Raw genomic sequence first — 27,757 nt, forward strand, 5'->3', positions numbered from 1 at the left:
TATGACAGTGATAGGTTCTGTTTTTACCGCTGTGTACAGGGAATAGATATCGGTATTGACAGCTTCAAGTTCTGCTGTATTTTTTAATTCAATCATGTTGGTTTGCTGTTTTATGGGCTGTTTCGATTTCTCCCTGCATTGCTTTATTTTGTCACCTTTCTTATGGCAGTAGTGGCATTCTGCCTCCTTGAATCTGCAGGTGTCTGGTACGTGGTCACCCCGACATCTATAACAAATTAACCTTGGAGTTGCTGCTGAAGTGTTTCTACTAGGCCCTTTTCATGTTTCTAACAGCGGACATTGCCTCTCGCTTCGCTGCTGTGCCTCTGGCTTTCGTGCCATGCTTGATGATAAGTTCCCACCCCACATGAAGAATGTTGCTCCATGTTGTTTGTGTTGTAAAGCCTGCGAGTCTCTCGCAGCACTTTCCATGGTTAATGCTATTTCCATCGCGCGCTTCAAATCGATGTCGACTTCTGCAGGTAGACGGCGCTGATTGACGTCGTCGTGAACTCCACAAACTAATCGGTCCCGCAGGATATCATTGAGTGTGTCCCTGAAGTCGCAGCGTCCTGTCAACTGCTTCAACTTCGCTATATGGGTTGCGATGGACTCTCCCGGGACCCTAACTCTGGAATTGAACTTAAACCCCGTTGCATTATTACAGATGGCTTCGGCTGGAAATGCATTTTCACAAGGTCCACTAATTCGTTAAAGGGTTTAGAATTGGGCACGTCAGGCTGCGGATGAGATTGGATGTCTTACTACCACAGACACTCAAAAGGATTACCTTCTGCTTCTCCCCGCCCAGCTAATTTCACTCGCCACAATATAAAAACTAAGGCACTCTACACACTGGCTCCAGCCTCCCACAGTTGCGTCATTAGGATCGATTCTGCCGAAGAGTGGTACGACTGGTGAGCAGTCTTTTCTTCTTCCTTATGATTCGATGCACGCATGTTAACCAGGCGAGGTGCAGCGCCGGAGCCATTTTACCCTCGTCATCAAATGTAATCACTTGACGGAGCGGACAGGTTTCAACAAGAAACAGTTAACTTTATCACAGAGAACTTTTCAGATGGTTGAACCAGGTCCTCGACAAGAAGCCCCAACCCCACCTCCCGGATTACCCACACTTAGGGATCATTGGTCGGACCCTCCAAGAACTATCACGTGACCCCTGATAGACAGTAGGAGAGGTTATACCTTCAGTCACTACACTATCATTACCATCAAGATTTCAGAGATAGGAAGGGTTAAGGTCATGGATGAAAATTTTAAAATTGAGGCAGTGCTTAATCAGGAGCCAATGGAGTTCAGGAGCACTGAGGTGATGTGTGAACAGGATTTGGTGTAAGTTAGGACCTGGGCAGCAGAGTTTGAATGATCCCAAATGTACATGGGGTAGAATGTAGGATGTTGGCAGGTCTACAGGTGACAAAGGCATGGATGAGGGTTTCAGCAGATGATGGCATAGTGGTAATGTCACTGGATTGTAATCCAGAAGCCCAGGCTAATGTTCTGGGTACAAGGGAAGCTGGTGGAATTTGAATTCATTGAAAGCTAGTCTCAGTAACAGTGACCATGAAGCCACTGTCAATTGTCGTAAAAACCCATCTGATTCACTAATGTCCTTTAGGGAGGGAAATCTGCTATCCTTACCTGGTCTGGCCTACATGTAACTCCAGATCCACAACAATGTGGCTGACTCTTAACTGCCCTCTGAAATGGCCTAGTAAGCCACTCAGTTCAAGGGCAATTAGGGATGGGTAGCAAATGCTGGCCTTGCCAGCGACGCCCACCTCCCATGGACGAATTTTTAAAAAGCGGGTGGGGTTGGGCGTTGTTATGGAGGTGGTACCAGGTGCTCTTAGTGATGGTGCGATACCTGTTTGGAAGCTCATCTCAGGATCAAACATGATCAACCCAAGTTTCGAGCAGTCTGGTTCAGCCTCAGACACTCTCTTAACACCTTGTTAGGGAGAGGGACAGAGTCAGTGGCTAGTGAATGGAGTTTGTGGCAGGGATCACAGAAATTGGCTTCGGCTTTCCCAATATTTAGTTGGAGAAAACGCCTGCTTATCCAGTCTGGATATTCAACAATCAGCCTGGCAATTTAGCAACAGTGGCAGGATTGGGAAAGGTGGCAGTGAGGTAGAACTGTGTGTCATCAGCGTACATGTTCAAACTAACACTGCTGGTGGACAGCTGGGGATAAGAAACAGGAAGGAGCCAAAAGTAAATCCTTCGGGGAAGTCAGAGGTAACGGTGCGGGAGCATTGCCAACAATTCTCTGGCTACCATTAGGTAAGAAAGTCAGCTGAGAGCGGTTCCACCTAATTGATTTTAATTGCCTTTGTTTCAAATTGATGACCTCATGTCAAATGACATTTTCAATATTCAGCTCCTTGGTTTGATTCTTATCCAATTTCATTTTCTTTTGGCAGGAGTTTAAAGATGCCACTTTCTCTTTTGTCTCTATTGCATCAGGGACTTCCAACCTCAGCCTCTCATGGTTCAACAATATTCTGTCAAACAAAGACAGATCATTTCCCTGGAAAGTCGCGATATGCATTTGTGGATTAATAGTGAAAATGTGTAGGAGTTGCATGGACAGGCATCCATGAATAACGTGCGTTTTATGATGTATTGGTCTCCAGACGGGCTCATCTGGAGATTAATTTGAGAAATCGGGCAACTTTAAATCTCTTTCTTGTCAGCCATGCACCGTGTTTAGGATATGTCCGTGCTAAAGTCCGTACAGCCTTGGTGAGACCACATCTGGCATACTATGTACAATTTTCATCTTCAAGGATATATTTGCCTTAGACAGATGTTGTAAGGTTTTGGGCATAGTTCAGCAGGTCTGTTTAACTATTTGTAGTCTTAGGTATTTCACAGTAAGTATTTATTAACTACTAGAAACTATATACATTGGTACAGTAAAGGTCCAAACTAAGAGCTGTCTCCATGCTTGCTTCTACACACAGCTCTGTCCAACACCACGCTGACCCCGAGATGCGGTTCATGTGTTCTCTTACATCACTATGTAGGTGGTACTGTACTCAGTCCCTTGTTAATCCTTATACAACACCTCCCCCCAAGTCTTTATCCAATGTATTTACAAGTTATCCCATTTTACCCCATGTATCACATCATTACTATTGCCCCATCTCCTCCCCTCAAGTCTCTGAGTTTATAGGCTCAGGCAGTCTGGACCTTCCATATCTTGTTCGCACTACTGTTGGAGGAGTGCTAGGCTGTCGCTGCAGGTAAACTTTGTTGAATTGGAGGTTGTTCTGGTGCCTGGGTGTCTTTTCATCCTCCTTTTCTGTTCTTTGGCATTGAATCACTCTTTGTCGATTCCTTAGTTGGTTAGCTAGCGATGGATGGCAGTTGGTTTATCCTGCTGATACAGGGCAGATGAACTCTGGGCTCGTCTGCTAGCATTTCTTTCTCTTCTTCCTCTGTGCCCCTCGCCATGATGCACACTAGGATAGAAGGTGTGTCTTCCTGTTGTGAGGGTGTGACTTGGTAATAAGCTCGCCTTTGCGTTTGGCTGTGTGGTGTGGTGTCATCAATGGATGGCTGCTACTCGGTTCCAGTGTCGTTTATGGCACTGTCATGCTGGCTGGGGATTGCAGCATCTGCTCTGTGATCTCAGGGTCTATCTCTTCAACTGGCATCGGAACTGGAGGTTGAGGTTCTTCTCATTGGTGGTTCTTTGCTTGATTATCATCTACTTGCAGTGTCATAGTGAGTGGTTGGATAGTCTGACAAATGAGGGGCTTCTGGCACCCGTAACAAAAGTGGACAAAACTGCCCTACAAAGAGAGAAGACAATTCAGAACTCAAGTTTCAGTCGAGAGAACCTTTCTTGTTGGAATTCCCGGGAACTTGCTGTTCTGTATAATTTACGACAGGGGTTGCCTTGACATCTTCTGCCATTTTGAGGAGATTCAGGACTACACAGGCATCTCTGCTTAAGAAAGAAAATGACTGGTTATGGATGTACATCAGCTCGAAGATTAGTTTGCCGCCATATCTTAGTCGTTTCATAATCATGCCCGTGACCAGAAGTCGGATTCCTCTGGGCCCATAGAGACCTCATAGCCAGAGGTCTCTCAGCCACGGTTCTTTATCCAATAGGACTGGGTAACACTGGTTCCCATGTCCAATTTAAAGTTGGCAAGATGGCCATTAACCAAGATGTCGGCTTCCATAATGAAAATCCAGGATCGTTGACCAAAAAGCTAACATACAAGTTCAGCAGGTAATAGGGAAGGCAAATGGAATGTTAGCCTTTATTTCAAAGGGAATGGAATATAAAAATAGGGAAGCCTTGCTAAAACTGTACAAGGCACTAATTAGATCATACCTAGAATACTGTGAACAGTTTTGATCCCCTTATCTAAGGAAAGATATACTGGCATTGGAGACAGCTCAGAGAAGGTTCACTAGGTTGATCCCGGGTATGGAGGGATTTTCTTATGAGGAGAGATTGAGTAGGTTGGGCCTGTCCTCATTTGAGTTTAGAAGAATGAGAGGCGACCTTATTGAAACATATAAGATTCTTAGGGGGCTTGACAGGGTAGATGCTGAGAGGTTGTTTCCCCTTGTGGCAGAGTCTAGGACCAGAGGGCATAATCTCAGTGTAAGGGGGCACCCATTTAAGATGAGGAGGAATTTCTTCTCTCAGAGGGTAGTGAATTTGTGGAATCCTTTATTGCAGAGGGCTGTAGAGGCTGGGTCATTAAGTATATTCAAGGCTGAGATAGACAGATTTTTAATCAGTGAGGGAATCAAGGGCTATGGGGAAAAGGCAGGAAAGTGGAGTTGAGGATTATCAGATCAGCCATGATCTCACTGAATGGCGGAGCAGGCTCGATGGGCCGAATGGCCTGCTTCTGCTCCTATGTCTTATGGTCTTATGGTCGCATCAGTAGCAAATTCATTTCTGAATCGCTGATGAGATGCTTCCAGTATTTGCTTTTGTTTTTCGAGCACTGGAGGCTGTGTCCCACTTCACGGCTCTCACTCTGGCTTTCGCACCACAACCGGCGCTAGGTTCCCACCCCAACTGAAGAACGGCGCCATGTTGCACACTCTGCAAAGCTCTGTGAGTCCCTCTCAGCACCCTCCATTGCTAGCGCTATTTCCATGGCGTGCTTCAGGTCAGTATTAACTTCTGCAAGTGAACGGTGCTGAATGGCATCGTTGCGTGTGCCGCAAACCAAATGATCTCGCAACGTGTCATTGAGAGTATCTCCAAAGTTGCAGTGCTCAGTCAACTGTTTTAACTTTGCGATATGCGTTGCGATTGACTCATCCGGGGCCCTTCCTCTAGAGTTGAACATAAATCTTTGCATAATCACTCTTGGCTTAGGCTACGGATGAGATTATATGTCCTGCTTCCGCAGACACTTAGGAGGATTGTTTTCTGCTTCTCCTCCGCTGTTATTTCATTCTCCTTAGAGTAGAAACCTAGGCACTCTATGTGCTGACTCCAGTCTCCCATGGACGAGTCGTACAGGTCGATTCTGCTGAAAAGTGGCATAACTGGTGAGTATACTTTTCTTTCTCCCCTTCAAACAATATATTCACATTCAGGAGACAAGGTACAATGTCGGAGCTATTTACTCTCATCGCCAACTGTAATAAACTTGCTGCGCCAGACAAGTTTCTTGTTAGAAAGAGTAAACTTTATTTACAGAGATCCTGATGCAGAGACATGCTTGAACCAGGTCCACGACTAGAAAGCAACGCCCCTAAAATTACCCCCACTTAGGGTTGATTCATCTATACAGTCACAATATCCCCAGACAGTATGAAAGGTTTTATTTACAATCACTGCAGTCGCCATTAACATTTAATTAATTATTAACTTTTTATTTTGTTCGGATCGAGCTCGCCCGCCACGTGTTCAGGCATCGACTCGGGCATCGGTTTTCTCGGTCTGTGATCTAAATGACAATTTCTGACCACTGCAGTATTTAACATTTTTCAGGACTTGTGTTGTCCAGGAATTTTAAAGTTTTAGCTCACCCTCGCTAGGCCTGCTGAGTAGTGAAGGTGGGCTTCCATGGGGTTCAATGGAGTTTTCTGCTACAATGAGAAGTTTAATTTCTGCCTTCAGCTTCCAAGCCTTTTTTGGAGCTTTATTCTGGCGATTTCCTTCCGTGCCATCGTTCCTTGAGCTTTTCTCTGAGTCAGAATGCTTCTTTGATTTTTCCTTCAATTTTCCAGGATTTTATCTTTTTCTGCAATCTCTGTGAGGTTTTGAGCTGTTCCGTTTGCTACAACCATGTTGTAAGGTGTTGGGTGTAGTTCATTAAGGTAGTTGTAGTCTTAGGTAGTTGAACAGTAAGTACTTATTAACTACTACCGGGTACAGTAAAGATCCAAGCTAGGAGCTGTCTCCATGCTTGCTTCTACACATGGCTCTGTCCAACACTACACTGACCCATAGCTGCAAGTCATGTGGTCTCTTACATCACTGTGTGGGTGGTACTGTACTCAGTCCCACGTTAGCCCTTTATGCGCCAGACTCTTAGGCGACAAAGGAGTGTAACAAAGGTTCACTGGACTGATTTCTAGGATAATGGGATAGTCCCATGAGGAGTGATTGAGTAAATGAGCACGAGACTCTCTAGAGTTTGGAAGAATAAGAGATAACCTCACTGAAACATATGCAATTTTTAAGGGCCTTGACAGGGCAGATGCTGGGAGGGTCTTTCCCTTGGCTCAAGAATCTAAAAATAGGGGTTCACAGTCACAGGATGTGGGGTTGGTCAGATGAGAAGAAACTTCTTCAGTCAAAGGGTTGAGAATTTGGAATTCTCTACCCCTGAGGGTTATGGCTGCTCAGCTATTGAGCGTAATCAAAGCAGAGATTGATAGATTTTTGGGTACTGTGGGAATCAAGGATCTGAACATAGTATAAGAAGGCTTAGCTGAGGTAGATCAGCCATGATCTTACTGAATGACACAGCAGACCTGAATGGACCTCTCCTGTTCCTGTTCTTGCGTTCTTAAGTGCTTAAATGACAGACTTGCCTTTATGTGCCACATTCCAAGGCCTCAGGGTGTCCCAAAGATTTCCAGCATCCAGAGTATTTTGGTTTTGTATTTGGAGATAAGCTATGCTTGTTTAATTTCTACAGGTTGTGGATGGGGAACCAAGTGCCACTTTGAGGATTCAATCCTCAGCCTGATGAGCAGCCTTCGCTTGTCAAGCCTCCTGTGACAGGCCGAAGAAGGTCACGCAGGATCTGTGCACCAGGGGATAACAGCGCTTTCCCATCTACAGACAAGCGTCAGCCAACTCGTTGATGGAAATGTCCAAAATTCCCCTCGAATCCTCAGAGGGCAAAAGGAATTTCAAAGGAATACCTCCCCCGACTAATACTTTGCAGCAAAATAGCCGTGACTGCTGAGTTTTAAGAGGGGCCAATTGAACTAAAACAGGGAGGGAATCTGAAAAAGACCAATGCTTCAAAAACAATCTAAGACAGCAAAAAACTTCCAGTTCCAGAGTGAAGCAACTTTAAGAGGTACAGGATACAAGCTACTGTATCTAACATCAGTTTGCTGGCACACTCCCTGCTCACCACATCAATAACACAAACATCAGAATTCCCAGGACCCAGGACACATGCCCCAAGTTGATACATTAATGACTCAAGACATTCGAGATCAGAATACTTTCGTGGTCATAACCACCAGAGATAGGAGAATGTTAAGGTTAATTCGATAGCAGGGACCAAATGCGGTCTGTGAGATGTGATGGTTTTGATGGAAATAAATAGGATGATCTAAAACATTTTAACAGCATCCTGGTGGCACATCAGGCAACACTTATTCCAGTGAGTTCCAATTTCCTGTTTTTTTGGCTTGGTTTTTGTGGTTGGAGATTGTTATGCTTTAGTAAAGTTGATTTTAGCCTTTAAAGAGCACAAGTCAGATTTGAATGATGAAGGCCTTTCAGCTCACTTGGGTTTCACTCTTCCAAAATACCCGCTCCATCATCTTTCTATTACAGCCCTGAGCTGCTCGCTGGCCTCAAACAACCTTCCTAATCATTCAATCCCGCTGGCAATCATTGTCAAACAAGTTTGGTCTTCACAATCCTAACCCCTGTACTCCCTCATCCTGCTGCCTTGATGTATCTGGAAGTACAGTTTCAGGTTTACATTCCCCACCCGGTTAAGTACATCCTCCCTGAGATATCTCTTTACAAAGATTTACTAAGGCATAACTTTTAAAGTCATTTTTCACAGCTCTTTCCTCTGATATCTGGGATCGGTATCGTTTCCCTTTGTTTTGACAAACTCAAAACTAACCACGACTTGTCTTCATGAATAAATGTTTGGGACATTTTCCTTTTCCAAAGTATTTGCTTGGCTCAGCGATCCTGTATCTGAGTAAGGAGGTTGTGAGCTCAAGTCCATTAGAGGACTTGAGTGTATAATCTAAGGTGACACTTCAGTGGGAGAATGCTGCATTGTTGGAGTGTTTCGGATGCAATGTTAATCCATTTCTGACTGTAAAAGGTCACATGACACTTTTTCAAAGCAGAGCTGAGAGGTTTCCCGTTGTCCCGGCCAACATTTATCCCTCAGCCGACACCAGCGAATCAGGTTACCTCGTCATCCATCTCACTGCTGTCTCTGGATCTTTGCTGTGCATAGGTTGAAGAAACTATAGTGATTGCACGATTATGAAACACATTGGGACATCTTGGAAATGTAGAAAGTGCTGTATAAATGGAAGTGTTTTCCTTCTACTTTCTTCCTAGTTGGAGAAAGGAAAGCAAAAACAGCTCTGCAGCTTTGCAGCCTTAGAGACATTGTGCACAAGTGACAGGATGATGCATTTTGTGTTCAAAAATAATTTTGTCAAGTACATTAGCATGAAAATACTCCCCATTGAAAATTGCATTGTGATTAATAGTCATTGGGTTGGGTGGAACTTGTATATTTGTTTTATGTCTTGGGTCTATGAGTTCACTAGTTGAGTAAACGTGGATTACATGCAATCATATACACTTGTTAGCTGATGCTTGCTATCAATGACGGAGAGAGACTGACATAAGAACAAACTGAAATTGTTTATTGCAGCAGAAGGCAGAGCACTAAACCCTTGCGTGCTCCCACAACCACCTCCAGCTCTCCACCTAGTTAACCAGTAGCCTGCACTGTACATTGATTGGTCAGTACTGTCACATGGTTAGTCCACTTGCATTCTCTTAAAGGTACATGGCACTCCACTTTACCACAATCTGTTTACAGTTAGCTTCAATATTAATATAGCGATGGGCGAGACTCATTCGCGGAAATGGAGGAAGATGTATCTGAAAGACAAACTAATCATAAATGAGGCTCAATAAAAATAACTACACTGACCGTGGTTCCCTTCTGTAACAGTTAATTGGGAGGCTGGAAGACATTGTGTGAGTCCTTGGAGAAGAAACTGGAACTTCCAACAAGGAATTCTCTTCTTTTTTGTTTCAGCTTTTGTCTTTCTTTAAAGCCACTCAGGTTCAGCATCCTTTCAGTTCAAAGTCTGCTGCAGGCTACACTTGCTTTAGCAATTCTTGCATGTGACTCGTCAACAATATAGACAGCTTGAGAGAGTGTGCTGCCAAGATAAGTGAACCTTACCACTGCTGACAGGCTCTGATCATGGACTGAAATCTTGGGCTCAAGATAGGTGTCCCTGGAGCAGCCTGGTACATTACTTCACTTTTCTTCAGGCTGATTGTAAGGCCATTGTTGTCACATGCATTGGGGAACAAGCCCGATGCTACGTTGCACGTCCAGCTCTGAACCGGCAGCTATAGTCCACGGTCATCGGCAAATAGGAAATCGCGAATGTAGTAGAGGGATCCGGTACATTAAAGGGACATTAACCTGGGGCTGAGTACAGTACCGCTCACTGGTGATGTAAGAAGGCATCTGACCTAGAGCTTAGTCCAGCAGTACAGAGCTAGGTAGCAACATGTAAGGACATGCCATGGAGTCCTCTCCATAGCTGTACTCTCTACTGTAAATATGTATATAGTTCAGTAATGTTAATAATGACTTCTTGATAACTTCTATAAGACTGCTTAATGATGTCTAAGCAGTACACACCACGGATAGCAACAATCCAACAAAACCGTGAAGTATGTCCTTGGAGACCTCGGTCTTTGCCTGGAGTTGTCTCAGATTGAGCAGCTTCCCGTCCATGTGATATCCAGTTTTGATGCCAGGGTCACCATTGTGGAAGGCGTCGGAGACCATGGCAGAGAAAGTCATGCTGAAGAGGGTTGGGCTAGCACACAGCCCTGTTTAACTCCATTAGTGACTGGGAATGGGTCATAAGACTAACCGTCATCCATGTCATCATGGAACTGTCGAACCATTGTAATGAATTTCTCAGGTCAGCCAAGTGTCTCCATTGTCTTCCAAAGGCCCTTATGCCTGACTGCATAAAAGGCCTTGGTCAGGTGAACAAACGTGGGCTAGAGGCTTTACTTAAGAGTCTTGATATTGACTCGCCCAGGATCACTACACTTGGAACAACTAAATAAAAAGGGTACAGCCTCCTTCGAAAGCAAGCGCGTATGAGAGGCAGAGAGAAAATGCAAGGAGAGGAAATCGCGAATCAGCAACTTGCCCAAAACTCAATTGTCTTCAGTATCCTGCCCTATTTTCAGCAGAAGTTTCTGGGCACAGGTTGGCCTTAGCAGTCACCTAGGTACCCATCAGAACTCTACTAATCATCTCAGATGATGAACATGGTCATCTTCACCTCGAAAGACAAACAAAAACCATCTCAGTAATACACTGAAGTGATCATCGATCAGTTACTTAACTCAATGGAGTTGTACTTTGAACACAACCTTCCTGGGACAAGTGTGTTAACATTGAGCTAAACTGACATCCGAATTTTAGATTGTGTACTGTTCTGGGCACTATATTATAGGAATGATGTGAACACATTGGAGAGAGTGCAGAAGAGGTTTACAAAAATGGTCTCAGGGATGAAAAACTTCAGCTATGAGGATAGATTGGAGAAGCTGGGACTGTTTTCCTTGGAGAGGAGAAGAGTGAGAGGAGACTTGATAGAAGTTTTCAAAATCATGAGGGGGCTGGACAGAGTAGACAGGGAGAAGTTGTTCCCACTCATAAAAGGATCAAGAATGAGAGGGCACAGATTTAAAGTGATTTGCAAACGAAGCAAACATGATGTGAGAAAAAACTTTTTCACGCAACGAGTGGTTCGGCCTGGAAGTGTGGTGGAGGCAGGTTCAATCGAGGCATTCAAGAGGGCACTAGATGATTATTTGAATAGAAACAAAGTGAAGGGGCACGGGGAAAAGGCAGGGCAATGGCACTAGGCCATGTGCTCATTGGAGAGCTGGTGCAGACACGATGAGCCGAATGGCCTCTTCCTGTGCCGTTAAGATTCTGGGATTCTGTGATTGTCTCAGGTAGCTCCTTCACACCTCCCAATGCAGCTGACTCCTTACCAGAAACTTTGCTGGGCTCATCAGAGGAGGAGGAATGTCTTTTTAAAAAAGACTTGTGCTTCATTACATATCTCAGAAACGTCTCAAAGTGCATCTTGTGGAATAAATTATCGCAAAGAGCAGTGACAGACAAATACAGCAGCTGGTTTGTGCATGGAAAGATCCCACAAACTGCAATTGCATGAATGGTTGGTTGGTCAGTTAAGAGTGATGGTAGTTGTTGCTGGTGAGCTTGAGGAGGGATGTATACCGCTGCTCCATCGCATCTATCAACAAAGAATTGGTGCATTACTAGGGAAACTGGAAGGCCAAAGGATGCAAAGTCATATAAGGGCCGAATCCCGAAAAGGCTGATGTGGTTGATATTTAAAGGATTGGCGATCGTAGGGACTGCTGGTTAGGAACATGTGACCCTTGAGCTTTTGCCCACGGATTTGAATGGCAGCTTGCGATCTCCTGGTAGGTGCTTCCATTGAGCGTGACTCCTCACTGGGAGCACAGGGGACATCAGCCCCGTCATCTCAACACATCAGAAAGAAAGAGGAACTCGCATTTTTATAGCACCCTTCCCGACCTCAGAACATCCCAAAGGGCTTCACAGCCAGCAGCTAGCTATGTTTGAAGTGTAGTCACAGTTGTACTGTAAGAAACCCGACCACCAATTTCTGCACAGCAAGCTCCCACGAACAGCGACCAGATCATCTGTCTTTTAGTGCTGTTGGTTGAGGTATGAATGTCGGCCCGGACACCACAGGCCAGGGGAAATCCTCTGCTTCTTTTGGAAATAATGCCAGAAGATCTTTTGCACCAACCTGAGGAAGGGCAGACAGAGCCTTGTTTTAACACCTCATCCTGAAAAACAGCACTTCCAACAGTGCAGCACACCCTCGGCACTGCAGTGGAGTGGTAGCGTCGATTATCCAAGAATTTCTTTCTCCATAATGGCCGGATCTCAAACTTTCCACAGCTTGGTTGTGGTAGCTAAGGGGAGGTGGGATTGACATTATGGGTTAGATTCCAAGTTTTGTTCTGATCAGGGATTTAGTCTCATTGGAACAAAGCGGGGATCCTTTTGCCGAGTATGTTTTTCTTGGACTTGTTTAATTGAGTAGGTTAACAACCAGGAGGAAGGGGTGAGAGTGCAGGGGAGGAAGAGGGGGATCGGGACCCATCACTATTACAAGCTGATATGTGGGGGTTGTGACATTCCTACTTAGAGGTCTCTTCCACAGGGGAACAGTAGTAAAATTCATTGACAGGACCTCACAAGAGGGAGAAGTCAGCTGTCCAGCTTACACTTCCCGAAGTATTGTACCTAACACCAAACGGGAAAGGTGCGAGAGAGGGTGAAACGTGGAATGGCCGACGTGCTGCATCCTGCGATAGGATATTTCTCAAAATCACACACTGATTGCAAAACCCCGGTGACAAGGCTGATGTGATTGATATCTAATGGGGCTGCGCTGTGGGGAATCAGTTGCTGGTTGTTGGTTCACAGCCCTACATGACTTCCCTTCCGGAATCAGTTGATTGATGAAGTGCAAAGCAAAATGTTGTGGAAGTATTCTCTCTCAGAGGGAATGAGAAAAGGTTAACCTTTTCTTTTTTTCTTTAGCGGGGCTGTCGCTGAAGGGACGGGTGGGGGGTGGGGGTGGGGGGAGGGGATCACATGCTGAACGTTACTGGGAAAACAATCTGTCGTTCTTCTGATGTCTGACGGTCTCATTTTCCTCCTGTTAATGACTGCTCTGGAAACAGATTCCGTGGCACTTAGTTATCACCCGGGGGCATTACTGTGCCCCGGGTAACAATATAGCCAGAAACAACCTCCTGAGAACACAGTCCTTGGAAATGATCTTGCAAACTGATGTACAAGGAGGAAAATTTGTGCAGCTCCTCTCATGATTTCAGGACGTTCCAAAGTGCTTTGCGGCCACTGTTGGAGTGTAGTCCCTGCTGTAACATAGGAGACGGGGCAGTCCATTTGTGCACAGCAAGATGCCAGAAACAACAATGTCATAATGCCCAGATTATTTGTCTTTTCAAAATGTTGGTTGAGGGATAAATTTTGACCCACGAGGCCAGAGGGATCTCCTCTGCTGTTGGGATCTTTTACATTTACCTCAGAGAGGGCAGGCAAGGTTTCAGTTTCATGCCTCACTGAATGACGACACTCCCAACAATGTAGAACCATCGGTACAACATTAGAGTGTCAACCTGATTTAGGTGGTCAGGTTATTGTAGTAGGATTGAACCTACAACTGTTTGACTCAGAGTGAGACTACTGTGCACGGAGCGGGAGATGCTGTCGAATTTCCAGCTGTGCACGACCCCTCAACCCCACCCCCCACCACCACCCCCACACCCACCCCCACCCCCACCCCACCCCAGCCCCAGCTTCCCTACCCCATCAATCAGTGAGGTGATTCAAACCCACAGGATATTTTTAGGATTTGTTCATCGAATGTAGACACCACCACAAGGCCAGCATTTATTTCCATTCCCAATCGTCTTTGAGACACTGATGGTGAGCTGCCTTCTTGAACCGGTGTAGTCCATGTGGTGTAGGTGCACCCACAGTGCTGCTAAGGAGGGAGTCCCAGGATTTTGACCCAACGACAGTGGAGAAACGATGGTTATTTCCAAGTCAGGATGGTGTGTGGCTTGGAGGGGAACTTCCAGGTGATGGTGTTCCCCATGCGTCTGCTGCCCTTGAGGTCACAGGTTTGAAAGGTGCTGTCGAAGGAGCCTTGGTGAGTTGCTGCAATGCATCTTCCAGATGGTACACACGGCAGCCACACTGTACCATTGGTAGAGGGACTGAATGTTTAAAGTGGTGATGGGGTGTCAATCAAGCAGCTGCTTTGCCCTGGATGGTGTCGAGCTTCTTATGTGTTGTTGGAAGCACAGTCATCTTTTTTTTATTCATTCATAGTATGTAATTGTCTCTGGCTGGGCCAGCATTTAGTGCCCATCCCTAATTGCCCTTGAGAAGGTGGTGGTGAGCTGCCTTCTTGAACCGCTGCAGTCCCTGTGGTGTAGGTACACCCACAGTGCTGTTAGGGAGGAAAGTCCAGGATTTTGACCCAGCGACAATGAAGGAACAGCAATATATTTCCAAGGAAGGATGGTGAGTGACTTGGAGAGGAACTTCCAGGATGTGGTGGTGTTCCTATGTGTCTGCTGCACTTGTCTTTCTAGGGTTTGGAAGGTGCTGTCTAAGGAGCCTTGGTGAGTTCTTGCAGCACATCTTGTAGATGGTACACACTGCTGCCACTGTGCATTGGTGGCGGAGGGAGTGAATGTTTGTGGATGAGGTGGCAATCAAGCGGGTTGCTTTGTCCTAGATGGTGTCCTTTGTCTGCACTGGAGCGCTGTGTTTGGCTGCAGTAGAGATTGGTGACTGAGGGAGTTTAAGGGTTAAATTCTATCTAAGGTCGAGTCTTTCTTTAATTTAGCAATTAACTAAAAGTTGCTGTTAGGGTTGGAATGTGAGTTTTAGTCCAGCCTTAAAACAGGGCTCATACAGGCTCTGCTTGCAACTGTAACCAGTTAATTAGATAACTGACTTAATCAAGGGGCAGAATCTTCGGCTCGGCGAGGGGACCCGCTCGCTGAGGCATAAAATGACGCGTGGTGACGCTGGGCGTGTGTCCCGACATCGCCACGCGCCATTTTCATTTTCAGTTCAGCGGGCGAGCAGCTGATTCGGCTGCGCACCCCCCGAACTGTCAAAGGCCTAATAAGTCCCGTTAAAAAGCAATTAAGGCCATCAGCTGAGCTGCCCTGTCTAACCTTAAGGTTGGCGGGGGGGCAGGCGAAGAGACCAGGCGGCCTTCGCATTTTTCATGAAACCTCATCCACGGGCAGGATGAGGTTCCATGAATGATTTAAAATGTTTTAGAAAATGTTTATTAAAGCTAATGCACATGTCCCAGCTCATGTGACAGTTTCACACGAGGGGACATGTCATAAGAATTTTTTCAACACTTTATTAAACTGTTTAAACTTAAAAATAATCCCCCTGAGGCACCTCTGTGCCTCAGGGAGATTTCTGTGCTCTTTCGCGCGCATGCGCACTCCAGACTCAGGCAACACCCCCCCATCGCCTGCACAAGGAGCGCACAGCGCTTCCGGGCGTGCATCACGCTGGGCGGGCTTTAATTGGCCCACCCACGTAAAATGGTGGCGCCCAACCGATCAGGGGCACCTGAGAAAATTCTCCCCAGGTTTTTAGAAGCTAGGTTCAGAGAGTATAAAAGTAGGTTACCTTATAGTGCTGACTTTGTCTGCACTGGAGCGCTGTGTTTGGCTGCAGTAGAAAGCTTGGAGATTGGTGGCTGAGGGAGTTTAAGGGTTAAATTAAGGGTTAAGTTCTGTCTAAAGACTCGTCTTTCTTTAATTTAGCAATTAACTAAAAGTTGCTGATAGGGTTCGAGGAAGGTGAGTTTTGGACCGGAGAGGAGAGGCCAGCGAGAGCAGTATAAAAGGGTGTGAAAAACAGAGGCTGAGACTGGAGAGGAGACGTGTACCCTCAGGACCTTCAGGTGGTGGAGTTCAAAGTGATGTCAAAAAGTGATGCGACGCCAGGGAGGCAGCTGATTGGTAAGTAGGGTCAGGTGAGTACTTCTACTTCTACTTTTTCTACTAATTAAGCTGCTGCAATCCATTAGCTTAAACAAAATAAGGTGAGGACGTTGGACTGTAGTGTTTGGAGTGGAATAAGGTCCTTAGCACAGTTAGTATTCTTTAAAGGGAGTAACTAACAAGCTTAATCTAAAGGGAAGTCATGGCAGCAGAGTTCGCACCTATGATATGCTCCTCGTGCGCTATGTGGGAAGTCATGGACGCTTCCGGTGTCCCTGGTGACCATGTGTGCAGGAAGTGTGTCCAGCTGCAGCTACTGGCTAACCGCATTTTGCAGCTGGATCTGTGGGCGGAGTCACTGTGGAGCATCCGCGATGCAGAAATTTTCATGGACAGCATGTTCAGTGAGGTGGTCACACCGCAGGTAAAGACTGAACAGGCAGAAAGGGGATGGGTGACCACGAGGCAGAGTAGAGGAAGGCAGGCAGTGCAGGAGTCCCCTGTGGCTGTCCCCCTCTCTAACAGATGTACCATTTTGGATACTGTTGGGGGAGATGACTTCTCAGGGGAAAGCAGTAGGAGCCAAGTCCGTGGCACCACGGGTGGCCCTGGTGCATAAGAGGGGAGGAAGAAGAGCGGCAGGGCTATAGGGATAGGGGATTCAATAGTAAGGGGAACAGACAGGTGTTTCTGCGGTTGCAAAAGAGACTCCGGGATGGTATGTTGCTTCCCTGGTGCCAGGGTCAAGGATGTCTAGGAGTGTCTGCAGGGCATTCTGAAGGGGGAGGGTGAACAGCCACTGGTTGTGGTACATATTGTTACCGACGACATAGGTAAAAAAAAGGATGAGGTCCTACAGCTGAATAGAGGGAGTTAGGACGTAAATTAAAAAGTAGGGCCTCAAAGGCAGCCCAGTGCCACATGCTAGCAAGAGTAGAAATAACAGGATATATCAGATGAATACGTGGCTGAAGAAATGGTGTAAGGGGGGAAGGATTCAGGTTCCTGGGACATTGGGACCAGTTCTGGGGAAGGTGGGACCAGTACAAACAGGACGGGTTGCATCTGGGCAGGACTGGGGCCGATGTCCTTGGGTTGGCGGGGAGGGGGTTTGCTAGTGCAGTCGGGGAGGGTTTAAACTAGTATGGCAGGGGGATGGGAACCTGAGCAGGGAGACAGAGGAGGGGGAAACAAGGATAGAAACGAAAGACCGAAAAATAAGAAGCAAAAGTGGAAGGCAGAAAAACAAGGGTGAAAAACAAATGGGGGCATAGTGCAAAATAAAGCTAAGATGAGTAACAAGCTTAAAAAGACAAGGCTAAAGGTAATGTATCTTAATGCATGGAGCATTCACAATAAGGTAGATGAATTAACAGCGCAAATAGATGTAAACGGTTATGATATAGCTGCAATTACGGAGACATGGCTGCAGGGTGACCAAGGATGGGAACTGAACATCCAGGAGTATTCAATATTTAGGAAGGACAGACCAATAGGGAAAAGAGGTGGGGTAGTACTGTTAGTAAAGGAGGAAATCAATGCAATAGTGAGGAAGGATTTTGGTTTGGAAAATCATGATATGGAGCCTGTTTAGGTGGAGACAAGAAACACCAAGGGGCAGAAAACGTTGGTGGGGGTTGTCAATAGGCCCCCAGACAGTAATGGAGATGTAAGGGAAGGTATTAAACAGGAAATTAGAGATGCATGCAATAAGGGTACAACTGTAATCATGGGTGACTTTAATCTACATACAGATTGAACAAACCAAACTAGCAATAATACTGAGGAGGAGGATTTCCTGGAGTGTGTATGTGATGGTTTTTTAGACCAATACATTGTGGAACTAACTAGAGATCAGGCTTTTCTAGACTGGGTATTGTGCAATGAGAAAGGATTAATTAACAATCTTGTTGTGCGGGGTCCCTTGGGGAAGGGTGACCATAAAATGATAGAATTTTTCATTTAAGGAGGAAAGTGAGGAAGTTGAATCCGAAACTAGGGTCTTGAATCTAAATAAAGGGAACTATGAGGGTATGAGGGGCAAGTTGGCAATGATTGATTGGGGAACCTTACTAAAAGGGTTGATGATGGATAGACAATGGCTGATGTTTAAGGAACCTATGTATGAATTACAACAATTATTCATTCCTGTCTGGCACAAAAATAAAACAGGAAAGGTGACTCAACCATGGATTACAAAAGAAATTAGGGATAGTGTTAGATCCAGAGAGGAGACATATAAAATTGCCAGAAAAAGCAGCAAGCCTGAGGGTTGGGAGCAGTTTAGAATTCAGCAAAAGTGGACAAAAAGATTGATCAAGAAGAGGAAAATGGAGTATGAGAGTAAACTTGCAGGGAACATGAAAACTGACTGTAAAAGCTTCTATAAATATGAAGAGAAAACGTTTAGCAAAGACAAATGTAGGTCCCTTACAGTCAGAAATGGGGGAAATTACAATGGGGAACAAGGAAATGGCAGAAGAATTGAACACATGTTTTGGTTCTGTCTTCACAAAAGAGGACACAAAGAGTTTCCCAGAAATGTTAGGAAACGAAGGGTCTAGTGAGAGGGAGGAATTGAAGAAAATCAGTATTAGTAAAAAAAAATGATGCTAGAGAAATTAATGGGGTTAAAGGCTAACGATCTACATCCCAGAGTTATAAAGGAAGTGGCCTGGAAAAATTGATGTATTGGTGGTCATCTTCCAAAATTCTATAGACTCTGGAGCAGTTCCTACAGATTGGAGGGTGGCAAATGTAACCGCACTATTTAAAAAAGGAGGGAGAGAATTACAGACCAGTTAGTCTAACATCAGTAGTGGGGAAAATGGTACAGTTTATTATAAAAGACGTGGTAACAGAACACTTAGAAAGCATTAACAGGATTAGACAAAGTCAGCATGGGTTTATGAAAGGGAAATCATGCTTAACTAATCTACTGGAGATTTTGGAGGTGTAACTAGTAGAATAGATAAGGGAGAACTATTGGCTGTGGTGTATTTAGATTTCAAGAAGGCTTTTGATAAGGTCCCACATAAGAGGCTAGTGGGCAAAATTAAAGCACATGGGATTGGGGGTAATGTACTGGCATGGACTGAGAATTGGTTGACAGACCGGAAACAGAGAGTGGGAATAAATGAATCTTTTTCCAGATGGCAGGCTGTAACTAGTGGTGTACCACAGGGATCAGTGCTTGGGCCCCAGCCATTCACGATATATATAAATGACTTGGATGAGGAAACCAAATGCAATATTTTCAAGTTTGCTGACACCACAAAACTGGGTGGGGTTGTGAGTTGTGAGGAGGATGCAAGGAAGCTTCAGGGTGATTTACACAAGTTGTGTGTATGGGCAAACACATGGCAGATGCAGTATAACATGGATAAATGTGAAGTTATATGCTTTGGTGTGAAAAACAGAAAGGCAGAGTATTATTTCAATGGTGATATATTGGGAAATGTGGATGTACAAAGGGATCTGGTATCCTTGTACACCAGTCAATGAAAGTAAATAGGCAGGTGCAGCAAGCAATTAGGAAGGCAAATGGTATGTTGGCCTTCGTTGCAAGAGGATTTGAGTTCAGAAGTAGGGATGTCTTACTGCAGTTATACAAGGCCTTGGTGAGACCACACCTAGAGTATTGCGTGCAGTTTTGGTCTCCCTACCTAAGAAAGGATCTATTTGCCATGGAGGGAGTGCAGGGAAGGTTCACTCAGCTGATACCAGGGATGGCAGGGCTGTCATATGAGGAGAGATTGGTTCGACTGGGCCTGTATTCAGTAGAGTTTAGAAGAATGAGAGGGGATCTGATTGAAACGTATAAAATTCTAACAGAACTAGACAGGCTAGATGCAGGGAGGATGTTTCCCCTGGTTAGGGAGTCTAGAACCAGGGACCACAGGCTCAGGATATGGGGCAGTCCATTTAGGACTGAGATGAGGAAAAATTTCTTCATTCAGAGGGCAGTCAACCTGTGGAATTGTCTACCTCAGAAGGCTGTGGAGGCTGGGTCACTGAGTATATTCAAGAAAGCAATTGATAATTTTTTAGATATTAAGGGCATCAATGGGTATGGAGAGAAAACGGGAATATGGCGTTGCGATAGAAGATCAGCCATGATTATATTGAATTCCTGAGATGGCTCAAAGGGCTGAATGGCCTACTCCTGCTCCTAGTTCCTATGTTTCTATGTTTGTAATGTTTCAAGCTTCTTCAGTGTTGTTGGAACTGCACTCATCCAGGTAAGTGTAGACAATTCCATCACACTCCTGACTTGTACCTTGTAGATGGTGGACAGGCTTTGGGGAGTCGGGAGGTGAGTTATTCACTGCTGAGTTCCTAGCCTCTGACCTGCTTTTATGGCTGCGATATTTATATGGCTGATCCAGTTCAGTTTCTGGTCAATGATAACCCCCAGGATGTTGATAGTGGGGGAATTCAGCAATGGTAGTGCCATTGAATGTTAAGGGGCAATGAATATACTCTCTTTTGTTGGAGATGGTCATTGCCTGGCATTTGTGTGGCTCGAATGTCACTCGCCACATATCAGCCCAAGCTTGGACATTGTCCAGACTTGCTGCATATGAGCACAGGCTGCTTCAGTATCTGAGGAGCTGTGAATGGAACTGAACCTATGCAATCAACCTCCCTTCTGACCTATGTTGGAGGAAAGGCTATTGATGAAGCAACTGTAGATAATAAAAACAGAAAATGCTGGAAAAACTCAGCAGGTCCGGCAGCATCTGTAGAGAGAGAAACAGCTAACGTTTCAAGTGCGTATGACTTCTTTAGATGAACTCGAAACGTTAACTCTTTTTCTCTCTCCACAGATGCTGAGTTTTTCCAGCATTTTCTGTTTTTATTTCAGATTCCCAGCGTCCGCAGTATTTTGCTGTTATTTGGGTAAGCAACTGTAGGGGGCCACACTACCCTGAGGATCTCCTGCAGCAATGTCCTGATGATTGGTCCCCAACAACCACAATTTTCCCCATGGAGGTATGACTCCAACCAGTGAAGAATTATCCCCCCGATTCCCATCGATTTCAATTTTAATAGAATTCATTGATGCCACATTCAGTTAAAAGTGGCCCTGATGTCAAGGGCAGTCACTCTCAACTCACCTCTGGAATTCAGCTTTTTTGTCCATGTTTGGACCAAGGCTCCAATGATGTCAAGGAGCCAACTGGAGTCCTGGTGAGACTCAAACTGAGCATCGGTGAGCAGGTTATTACTGAGTAAGTGCCACTTGATAGCACTGTTGAATGACCTCTCCTATCACACTGCTGATGATTAAGAATAAACTGATAGGGTGATGGATTTGTCCTGTTTTGTAAGCAAGTCATAATTGCGTAATATCCCCGATTTATTTAATTGATTGAAATTAAATTCGCCAATTGTCATGGTGGGATTTAAACTCATCAGAGCATTTATTCAGGCCTCTGGGTTACTCAGTTAAATAGTCACGTTGCTACTGTTTCCTCAGGACAATATCACAATGAGGCCCACACATCAAAATATCCTTGCTTCCAGTTGCTTTTGTTGGTTGGACTGTGGGTGCACATCACAATCAGCTAGACAGACGTTCAACCCGTCCATCAGTGTGGGGTTCAAACAACAACAGCAGTAACTTGCATTTATATAGCACCTTTAATGCAGCAAACCTGCCAAGGTACTTCACAAGTGTTGTGATGTGAAGGAGGCATTTCTTAAACTGCTGCCAGACGTACGTACGAACATACGAAATAAGAGCGGAAGTAGGCCATTCGGCCCCTCGAGCCTGCTCTGCCATTCAATATGATCATGGCTGATCTGTTTGTGTTTCGAGTTCCACATTCCCATCCAACCCCCAATAATCTTTGATTCCCTCGCCTAACAAGGATCTATCTACCTCCGCCTTAAAAATATTCAATGACCCCGCCTCCACCACCTTCTGAGGCAGAGAGTTCCAAAGTCGCACAACCCTATGAGAACAAAATTTTCACCTCATCTCTCTCCTATAAGGGCAACCATTAATTTTAAAACACTGCCCCCTACTTCTGGACTCATCCACCATCACTTTCCACCCTGAGGCAGGATGTGATGTACAATCACATGACTCTGTAGACAGAACACATCAGCCATCCTATAGGCCAGGTGTGTCCACATAGCCTTCCAGTTACCAATGTTTGTACATAGTCTTATCTTCAAATAAAGAGTCCACATTATTGCTTTACCAGTCCTTATTGTGTGATTGGGACGTTTGCAGTAAATAGGAGAATACAACAGAAGTGTAACCTAGCATAAACAAAAACAGAAAATGCTGGAAAAGCTCAGCAGGCACAGCAGCATCTGTGGAGAGAGAAACAGAGTTAATGTTTTGAGTCTGTATGACCCTTATTCAGAGCAGTCATACGGACTCGAAACGTTAACTCTGTTCCTCTCTCCACAGATGCGCCCAGACCTGTTGAGCTCTTCCAGCATTTTCTGTTTTTATTTCAGATTTCCAGCATCCGCAGTATTTTGCTTTTATCTAAGGCATTGGAATAGTCGCGTCTGGACAGAACAAAGGCATTGATGAAGATTTCAGGAGTGGATAAGATGAGACAACGGCGGACTGCAAACCCGTGCGCCCTCTGTCCATGAGAAAGAATCTTACCAAATCGTCTGAGCTGGGTTCAAACAGAGTTATAGTTGCGAAGTCAATGCACTAAACAAAGGTACCACCCAGACTCCATGAGAGAGGGAGCTTCACCCCATGTGCCAGGGTGTTTTTTCTTCATCCAGGGGATGTGGACATTGCTGGCGAGGCCAGCATTTATTGTCCATCCCTAGTTGTCCTTGAGAAGGCTGTGGTGACCTGCCTTCTTGAACTGCTGCAGTCCATGCGGTGTAGGTACACCCACAGTGCTGTTAGGGAGGGAGTTCCAGGATTTTGACCCAGCGACAGTGAAGGAACAGCGATATATTTCCAAGTCAGGATGGTGAGTGACTTGGAGGGGAATTTCCAGGTGGTGGTGTTCCCATGTGTCTGCTGCACATGTCCTTCTAGATGGTAGTGGTTGTGAGTTTGGAAGGTGCTGTCTAAGGACCCTTGGTGAATTCCTGCAGTGCACCTTGTAGATGGTACACACTGCTGCTACTTTGCGTCGGTGTTGGAGGGAGTGAATGTTTGTGGATGTGGTGCCAGTAAAGCAGGCTGCTTTGTCCTGGACAGTGTCAGGCTTCTTGAGTATTGTGGGAGATGCACTCATCCAGGCAAATGAGGAGTATTCCATCACAATCCTGACTTGTGCCTTGCAGGTGGTGGACAGGCTTTGGGGAGTCAGGAGGTGAGTTACTCGTCGCAGGCTTCCTTGCCTCTGACCTGCTCTTGTAGCCACAGTATTTATATGGCTAGTCCAATTCAGTTTCTGGTCAATGGTAACCCTCAGGATGTTGATAGTGGGGGATTCAATGATGGTAATGTCAAGGGGCGATGGTTAGATTCTCTCTGGTTGCTGTTATTAAAAAGGATTGCCCTGTAACCTGGAGCACTACTGAGACCTAGTAAAGCTCATTTTGAAAAAGCGCAAAGAGAGGATGCAAAGGGTAAAGGGACGATACTAAAACACCATGCACCACGAGACAGTGCTACATTATAGAGGCCAAGATTCCAGCCTCTAACTTAATTTAAGTTAAATTAATTTAACATAAAAAGTTAATTGCAAAGCACTTTATTGGTAATAAACCCAGCAATAACATGTTCCTGCTCACCTCCGAGGGTAAAGGGACGATACTAAAACACCATGCACCACGAGACAGTGCTACATTATAGAGGCCAAGATTCCAGCCTCTAACTTAATTTAAGTTAAATTAATTTAACATAAAAAGTTAATTGCAAAGCACTTTATTGGTAATAAACCCAGCAATAATATGTTCCTGCTCACCTCCGAGGAATAATGCTGCCCAAAACGTTGGAAAAATGTATTAAGATTATTTGTCGAAAGGAGATGGGGGCGTTGGGCCATGCCTTTGTCCGAATCATTCAATAACATCCTGTGTGCAGTCAGCATGAACATAATTGGAAAATAAGTGCATGAGTGAATCCGTGCATTGAATAACTTGGATGTATCATCACCATCTGTTCAAGGTTGCTGAATTACTTGTCCCGCAGTCATTTCAGCAAGATGCACCAAATAATTTACTGTGTTACCAAAAAAAAAAAGTAATTACACTTGTTTTTTCTGGGCTGTGTTTCATTTCCAAGCTGTGATTTTTTTTTTATTGCCCTGATCTGACAGGCCTGCGTTTAACTGAACTCATTAAACAAGGGTCACTGGCTTGGCTGATGTGGAATTTATGGAGCTGACAGGGGAAGTTGTGGAGATAGTGACAGGGTACAGCTGGGACTTAATGGCTGCATCTCTTTCACCTCTTCTACAGTCAGCGGATTTCAACCCCTCAAATTGGCGTGGGGAGCTTTTCCGTTAACGTAAGGGCTTTACTCTGAAACAGAATGGATATCCAAATCTACCCAGCCCACCTCCAATCCTAACTTGAGGCAGCTTTTAAATAGCGTTTTGAAGGATGAGTGAAGTAGATAGTCACGGAGGATTGGGGAGGGAATCTCAGAGCCGTTGGGCCTAAGCAGCTAAAAGAATGGCTGGAATGGAAGGTCCCAGGTATTCATGGAGGCCAGGATTGGAGGAGTGCAGGGATAGGGGGAGGGTGTGACCATGACGTGGGTTTGAACACAAGGTTGAAACCTTTAAAAAAGCAAGGCTTTGCCAGGCTGGGAGCCAATGCAGGTGAACCAGATCAGGGCTGATGGATGAGCAGTGACTTTGTGTGGGTTAGGAGATGGACAGCAGAGTTGTGAAGATGATCAGGTTCACGGGGTTTAGCAGGAGCAACCCTCGCAGAGTCGCTCCAATTCCTGTCTACCCATACTGCCTATGTCCTAACTCCTAAGCTGGATTTATTCTAGGATTCATTATCGGAATGTGAAGGCTTTAAGCATAGGTCCAGGAAAGATTGATGAGATTGGCACCAGGGATGAGAGACTTCAGTTACCAGGGTAGATTGGAAAGGCTGGGGTTGTTTCCCTTGGAGAAGGCTGAGAGGAGATTTGAATACAGGTGCTCAGAACCATGAGGAATCTGGACAGAGTGCACAGGGAGAAACTGTTCCCAGAGGGCGAGGATCAGAAGGACACCGATTTAAAGTGATTGGCAAAAAAAATCAAGGTAACATGAGGGAAAGCTTTTTTCTGCAGCAAGTGTTTAAGATCTGGAATGCGCTGCCTGAAACAATAGTAGAGGCAGGCTTAACTACGGCTTTCAAAAAGGAATTGGTTAAACACCTGAGGGGAAAAGAATTTGCAGGACTGCGGGGAAGGGCGGGAGAATAGAGCTAGCTAAATATTTCTTGCAGAGAGAAGGCACGGACTCAGCAGGCTGAATGGCCTTCTGTGCTGTAACCATTCTACGATTCCTTGACTCTGTGAAAATCGAACCCAAAGGAAATACCTTCATGGTATTTCAAAACCACCTTATATTCAATAGGGTCCGGCACTGCTGACTCCCTGTGCAGGACTGTCTGGTTTAGGTCATGATCCCGATGTCAGGGTCAAATGCAGGCTCCAACCCAAATGGGGAGGGGTACAATCCCCTCGGCCCACCTCAACCTCACAAGCCAGGCGCCCCTTCCCCAAGCGAAAATTTGGGATTTAGTTTTGGGCCGGGGGACAAAGGTTCAGCCTCAAGTTCCTGCTGCCTGCATGGATGATGCACCCGTGTCGTATCATCTCTCTGATCAAGAGTTTCAGGCCTCACTGTCTAGGCTTTCACATGAGGAATTTCCTCGTGTACGTCTCCCATCTGAAGAGAGGGAAAATTTTTGAAGGGAAAAATTCAATTGCAGTGACCCTATCACTGGTTTTTTTTTAAATATTTGTTCATGGGATGGGGGCATTGCTGGCTAGGCCAGCATTTATTCCCTAATTGCCCTTGAGAACTGAGCGACTTGCTAGGCTATTTCAGAGGGCATTTAAGAATCAACCACATTGCTGTGAGTCTGGGGTCACATGCAGGCCAGACCAGGTAAGGACAGCAGATTTCCTTCCCTAAAGGACATTATTGAACCAGATGGGTTTTTATAACAATTGACAATGGTTTCATGGTCATCATTAGACTTGTTAATTCCAGATAATTTTTATTGAATTCAAATTTCACTATCTGCTATGGTGGGATTTGAACCTAGGTCCCTAGAGCATTACCCTGGGTCTCTAGACTAATAGTCCAGTGACAATACCACTACGCCACCACCATAAGGTCAAGCTCATATATATGAATCTGACCTCCACCTGACTTCAGAGCCTCTTTGTCCCCACTTGGGTGCCACCAATATCTAGTGGCCTGCAATGGCCTCGCCTAGGTATCAACTGGTTGGTGTAGTAGGAGAAACTTATAGGCCATTGAAAACTGTGTCGGTCGCATAAATGTTCCTTCAGCATAAACCAACAAGAGGCTAATTTCTTTATAGTAGGACCGACCCAGCATAGTGTTCTCTGCTCTTCCCCTTCCATCCCTATCTTCATCCTATCCTGTTAAAAGCTCAAATTAACAACTTCGTTGGGAAGTTGTAAGGTTCAACAAATAGTAGCAAGTAGCTCCCACTGAAGGGGACTGATAGCGTAGCGCCATTGCTACTGAGCTAATAATTCACAGGTCTGGACTCACTCTGGAAAAAACACAAATCACTGCGGATGCTGGAAATCTGAAACAAAAACAGAAAATGCTGGAAAAACTCAGCAGGCCTGACAGCATCTGCGGAGAGTTAATGTTTCGAGTCCGTATGACCCTTCTTCTTCAGAGCTCTGGAAACGTGAGCTTAAATCCCACCATGTCAGGTGGTGAAATTTAAATTCAATTAGTTAATGAATCTGGAATAAAATGCTAGTCCAATCTCAGTCGTGGCGACCATGAGATGAATGGATTGTTGTACAAACCCACCTGGTTCACAAAGGGAACCTGCCGTCCTCACCCAGTCTGGCCTGCACGTGACTTCAGACCCACAGCAATGTGCTTGACTCCTAACTGCCCTCTGAAATGGCCTTGGAAGCCACTCGGTTGTACCAAACTGCTACTGCGAATGTACCTACGCCACATGGACTGCAGTGGTTCAAGATGTTGGGTTACCACCACCTTCTCAAAGCAATTAGCCCTGCCAGCAATGGTCACACCCTTTGAATAAACATTAAACAAAATTATAGAGGAATTAATGATAAAACTATCGATACAATACTTCATTACCATAAATCACAGCATGTAAGTTGCTCCAGCATATAAGAGGGCCCCATTTTATTAAGTGCCAAAATTCATGGTTATACTTGTACTCAGCATATAAGTCAACTCCCTTTCTCAGCTAAGAAATTCCATACTCCCATTAGGAGTCAGCTTCAATTTTTCACCTCAGAAGCGCATGTTCTACTCACCTTATAAGTAGGTGCACGGGATCAAGCAGGCGATATGGGGCTGTGCTGCCAAGAAGATGCGCAAGAGTCTAAGACACACCCACACGGAGCAGAGTCATGGTGAACAAAGGACAGAAATGGGCCCTCCAGCAAAAAGAACGAAGCACGAAGCTGGTTTCAAACTAAAAAGCCGTAGCGTTTGCTAATTGTCGAAGAACTGTGCT

Source organism: Cetorhinus maximus, chromosome 6 (genome assembly GCF_964194155.1).
Source record: "Cetorhinus maximus chromosome 6, sCetMax3.hap1.1, whole genome shotgun sequence".
Taxonomy (NCBI): Eukaryota; Metazoa; Chordata; class Chondrichthyes; order Lamniformes; family Cetorhinidae; genus Cetorhinus; species Cetorhinus maximus.